Genomic DNA, 6,000 nt, shown 5'->3' with positions numbered 1-6,000 from the left:
AATAATGCCCTTTAGTTTTGCCTAGTAAAGACTGAGTAAATACAATGGCATAACTTGAGCTTCAATAAAAAACCCCCAAATGTCTTATCCTCATCCATCTAGCATTAAATACAATAGAAACAGTCTGGGGCTGAATTCTTCTGGTCACTTTGATGTTTGTTGTGGTCTCTTTATACTTAAAGAGTTTTAACTACTCATATTCATGCTCTACCTGCACAGTTTTGAACTCCTTGCACTTTTGGGTATTTTAGCACAACAACCCCTCCTTAACAGGCTCACACCTCTGCTCACCTCAAGCCCTGTCCTGCCAGGGAAGAGCTCAGAGTGGGGGCCCACAGCAGTAACCCACCCCAGCAGAGTCCGTAGCAAGGAAGAGCCAATGGTCTGCACGAAGCATGGGAGCGCTTTCACACGCGGCTGCTCCGGAACATTGGGCTGTGTCATATGGGAAGATAACATCACCTAAAGTACGTTTTACTGTCAGACGGGTGAGACACCCACGGTAGCGGGTGCTGCTGCAGCCGGAGAGCCACCGAGCACACGCGCGGCAGCACCAGCGCGAGAGTCCAAACCAACCCACGCAACGGGCAGAGCGCCTCCAGAGAGTAAGCATCACCTCAAGTACTGCAATGCTTTTCATCTTCAAAGCACATTAAAACCATCACCTAATTAATTTTTACAACAGCCCTGTACGCTCAGGTGCCTTAAACATAATCTCCATTTAGAGATACAAAAAGCCAAGGGCGATGTAATTTGTTGAAGGCCAAAAGGAGTTTGCATCTGAGGTGGGGATGGGTACTGCTTATTGCAAACAGCGGGCACCAGAAACCTCTCCAACTTCTGAGCAAAAAACTTGAAAGACCAAAGAAAGCAATTTCATCTCTTTCACTGGAACAAAGATCTAAGCAACTACACCCAGGTAGCGGCACCCAACGCAACAAAGCTGCGGGAACGGTTGCACAAAGCTTTGGTAGGTACAGCCGATCCGATGTTCTTCATGGAAACTGGTTTCTGCTTATGATGGTGAGGCTTCCACATCTGCTGCGGGGTCTCTGCATCGGCATCAAAGCCAGGAGCAAACAAACCTGGCACCTGGCAAAACAGCTCAGCACAGGGAGCAGGCTGTAACGTTTACACGTTTATCTGAAGGTTTGGGATGTTTCTTCCCGCTGCTCGGGAGGTCGGTGTAAACACGCCAGGGTTGAAAGAGTTGTTGCTTAAACTAAATTACGTGAGTTTGACAACAAAAGGTAAAATAACAAAGCATTCAGGAAAAGTAAGTCTGACTTGAAACTCTCTTAAAAACCGGGGGAATTAATGAGGGGGAGCTTGGAGACCAGCGGGGTGACGTGACAGTCCCAGTCCAACAAACGGAGCGGCTGCTGGCGACAGGGGCCGGGGACTCCCACGCCAGACGGCAGACGCTGTCCCCCAGCCGCGGGGCAGCCCCCCGCCTGCCTTTGCACCAGTGGCTGCTCTGGCTGCGCGTCCAGGGCCCCAGCGCCTACGGAGGTGACGCTAGTGCCAGGGTCGTCCTGGCTCCTCAGCTCCTCCTTTGCACGCTGTTTCTGCTCCACGTATGCAACTAAGCAGAGCTCGAGTTTGGAACATAGAATGCAAAACTTGAAAGAAATCTTGAGCATTTGAACTCTGTATTTTGCTGGTGCTTATGCTAGTAAGTCTCCAGTTTGTTTTCGGTACCCAAATAACTGACAGCTCATGCCGAGGCGGTGGGAATTTTTTCCAGTTCTCATTGCTTTGGGCTGATGGACTCCCTGCATCGCGTCGGGAGCTCTGAAGCCGCAGCGGCACATGCAGAATGGCACTTCTTCCCTGCCGGACTGTGGACGGCCGTTTCTTTTTGAAGGATCTCCTTACAGAAGTATTTTGTTGAAAAAGAAAGTTGTGCGCAGGCGCTCACCTAAGGAATTCAGTGAACAGGATATTATGGAAATGGCAGTTCATGCACTGATCCATCGTGTTTCAGAAAGGAAACATGAAGTAACTGAATTTCCTTTCTTTAAGAAGGTAGTGACTCAGCCTTTAATGTAAAAAGAAAAAAAAAAGTGAGCATTAAAATCACAAAGGACCATTTCCAAATTCTCTGGTAGCATCCCTGCTCATCCTGCTGGTGAAAGGACGGTGCAAAACCTGCTACACCTGGACGTGGAACAGAGCAAGGGGGAGATGCCTACATCAGAGCAGGCTCTATTTCTTGCAATCAAATATGGGAGGTTCTGCCCATCCTTTCTTGTGCTGTGTTGAGAGGGGAGAACAAGTTCAGCATCAGGATAACAAATAAATGGCCAGAGCTGGAACATCATTCTCGAATTTCAGTTTGGTGGCTGTGGCCCTTCCGTCCCCTACGGCTTTTATGTCGCAGCTGGAAAGAGTGCGCCTGCTCTGATTGCTCTTCATGTTCAGCAGAGTTTGCAAAAAGCCCAGGAATGCTGCAATGATTTTGTCCAGCGATGCAGAAGCTTCAGGTAAGCAGCTGCTCTTTCGCTGTTCCTCTTTTTGCAGAGCCCTTTGAGAACCAGAGGCCCGCCATATAAATTGCTCAGATTCAAATACAGATAAAACCACATTATTTTACATTTTCCTTTGGATTTACCATCTGCTTATTAACTGACTCAAGTTCCACTCCTGGCCCATTTCTTGTTACTCTTTAGATCCATTTTTCTCCTGCAAACAGCTGGCTCGGGACCTGGCCGTGCCTCTTCTCTGCTGCAGATGCTCTCCTGACCTCGGAGACGTCGCTGTCGCAGGGGAGACCGGGCGACCACAGCCTAAGGGCTACTTACGCTGGGAGTCCTTGGCACGCTCTTCCTTCTGCATCTAAGAGTGCCTTCGCTTTCCAGAAAGCAGAAATAAAAAAAGAAACAGCATTTATACTGTAAATCATAGATGTTCTTGTCGCACAGTCAGAGGGCACAGATGCTCTCACCTGACACAGGGCTTCTCCTGCATCCGAACCAGTGGCTGTAAGTCCTCCGAGGTCGCGATTCTCTTGAAGCCGAGCACCAGTGCCGGGATGTCTGCCTCGCGCCAGCAGCCTGCCTTCTCGCTGCTGAGGGTCTGCATTGAAGAACTGCTCTTTTCTTTCTTCGAGGGATCGTTATTAGAGACTGTGCCAGGCAGAACCAAATTACAGGCGAAAAACCGAGTTCCCCATTGTGTCCCGCTTCTATTTGGAGACAGCGTTTCCCGAGCGCCCAGCACTTCAGCAGAGCACAGGCGGGGAGAACAAAACCACAGTAATGTGCCTGTGCCTTTTTTCATTACGGTGAGTTTTGTTCGGCTGCGAGGCAGCCTGCGGCACGGTCCGTCATTAGGAGCATCAGGGGTGCCCGGCGTAGCACAAACCAAGGAGGAACCGCTGCCGCTTCCCAGCTCGCTTCACCTGCTGTGGTTTCACCTGGATCAAAACAAAATAAAGCTTTTAAAAAAAAACAGATTGTCCGGAATTTTTTAAGTTTAATTAATGAGACAAGTTGCCACCAACAGTTAAACTCATTCTCAGAAATCAGGTAGCTTTGTCTGTAAGCAATTACTCCACCCTCCGGAGCAGACGCAATGGCTTATAAGAAGACAGAACAGGCTTTAAAGAGGAAAAATACTCCACATTTACTGGAAATGGCATGTTTGCATCAATAAACCTGTATATAGCTGATGCACGTGCATCAGCTAACGCTAGAGCCCAGATTCTCTGCCAGGGAAGCCCTTCGACAGTAATTCAGAGCACCTAATTTAGAGGCCTGTCTCTTTCTGTGAGCTAGGAGGAGACTAAAATAAACTGTGCAAAACCCAACTTCCTTCAGCATTAACTGCTCAAAGTCTGCAGCTGCACCCAGCGGTGAAGGGTGCTCTGCCACTGCCCACGCCACGAGCTCTCTGCCACCAAAAACTTCCCTGATGTTCAAAAGCAGGGCATCATTTATCGAGATTATCAAACACAGACCAACACCAACAGCTATTTATACCTGTGTAGAAAGAAAAGAGGTTAAAACCGCTGTTGAGAATGGCAGCATTTTGCACTGCTATAAATGGTGATGCAAAATGCAAGTTCTTCAGAAGTCAGGTTTGCTCATAGCGTGCAAGACACAAATTTTACTCTGTGCCCTTATCCACTTTCTATAACAACATTCAAACTGGCTCAAAATAAAATTTCAGGAAAGAAATTTCAATCTTGGCCTAAGAGTTGGCACAGAGAATTTCAGCCCAGAATAGACTTATGGGTGGTTAGAAACCTCCGAAAAAAACAAGTTTTCTACCTGAAGCATCAAGAGACACTTAACAACAGCAGTGCCAGAGGTACAAGGATAATATATACATTGCACGCAATGCTATAGGATACTGTAATTACAGCCACGTCAGTACATACATATATTCGTTCTGACCATGAATGATACCTCGTGTTCGTAGAAAAAAGAACCAAAATGTCTATTTTAAATCAGCACAGTTCGGAGGGGGTAAATGTGCCCCATTGCTGCTGGGGCCGTGGCAGAACACAGGTATTCTTCATCAGCACGGCCGTCAGGCGCGGCAGCATCCCCCGATCCCGCGGCTGTGAAACGCTTGCCCACCACCAGCTGTGTTCCCTTCCCAGTGAATTTTGCTGTCCGGATTATGAAATATAATTTCCCGTTTTAAAAAAGCACCTCACTGGCTGACTTTGTATTACAGCATACTCTAGATATACATGTCATTTAAGGAAAATTATGCTTCCTGCTGCCGGCCCAATAAAAATATCCCTTCAGACAGAGGCTGCTACCTGTCCTTATTTAGCACTGCTTTTCTCAGAATCTCACTTTTGGAGCTGCTCAACCTCATTCAACCGTGTTTGAGAACATTTTTGCAGTGCATTCCTCCTCCTCCTTCCTCTCCCTGGCTGCCGGTAAGGCGTCAGCTTCTAGCCCTGAATATTTGGGCTTCTTCTTGCCTTGCACCCTCCATACCGGGCGTTTCCAGGTGGTCTCCTACCACATCCCAGGCTGGCTGGGACACCGCGTAGCATTGCATCCATGCCCAAAAGCCATCGGGCGCCCAGAGCCAAGGCAGGGCTTTGCCGACAGAGCAGCCGTGCAGGGGCGAAGCCCCCCGCAAAGCGACGCAGGGCTCCTTCGCCTTCAGCGCCTGTCCAGGCCCCCCGATGCCGATGTTTACCCTGAGCCACCCAAATTTGTATCATGCTAAACCGGAGAGCAAAAGATTACCGCAAGCTTTTGACAAACTCTTCAGATGTATTCACAAAGAAAACTGGCTCCAGTAATTAACTCCAGATCATATTACCCGGGGAGCTACATAAATATAATAAAGGTTTAATAAACCACCTTGACAAAAACACTCACGTGGTGGTGGTTGTACACACCGAGTGATAAAGACCATCCCTACCCCGGAGAGCTTACAGGCAGCCCTAGTCCGGCAGCGCGGAGCCTGCCTGCGGGAAGCCCTCGGACCCCCCCCGATGCTCAGCCCCCGCGCGGGACCCGGGACCCCGCTGCAGCCGCGCTCCTGCAGAAAGCCCCCGCGCAGGAGCATCCGCAGACATGGGTCTGCATCCAGGGGGAATGCAGAGCAACAAGACGTTTATGGCTGAACCCGTAATTGTGTTGTTGAATGAGCCTGCAACTCATTTTGCCGCCAAAAAAAAGCAGCAGAATGAAGGAGTCAAGGAAAAACAGTGAGAAACAAAGTCCAAAGTACAGAGCAGTGCCACAAGGTGAAAAAAAAAAAAACCTAAATGCCTACGTAAGCCGGGGAGTGAGGGACGCGGGGCAGGTGACTCGCAGGGACTGCCACCCGCCAGGCCAAAGGTTGTGCCGACAGCTACACCCAGCCAACGCCAACCCCGCCGCTGTCACCGAGCGCTGCCGCGGGGCTGGTGGCTCCAGCTCCTGGCTGCCCACAGTCCTGCCCCCACCTCTGCCTGCCTGGGAAGGAGGGAGAATCACTCCCCAAGCAGAGGGTAGCTGGCTGGCCTTTATTTAAGGCAGCTTA

This window comes from Platalea leucorodia (assembly GCF_965183815.1).
Source record: "Platalea leucorodia genome assembly, chromosome: 14".
NCBI lineage: Eukaryota > Metazoa > Chordata > Aves > Pelecaniformes > Threskiornithidae > Platalea > Platalea leucorodia.
Note: the sequence above shows the minus strand (reverse complement) of the source record.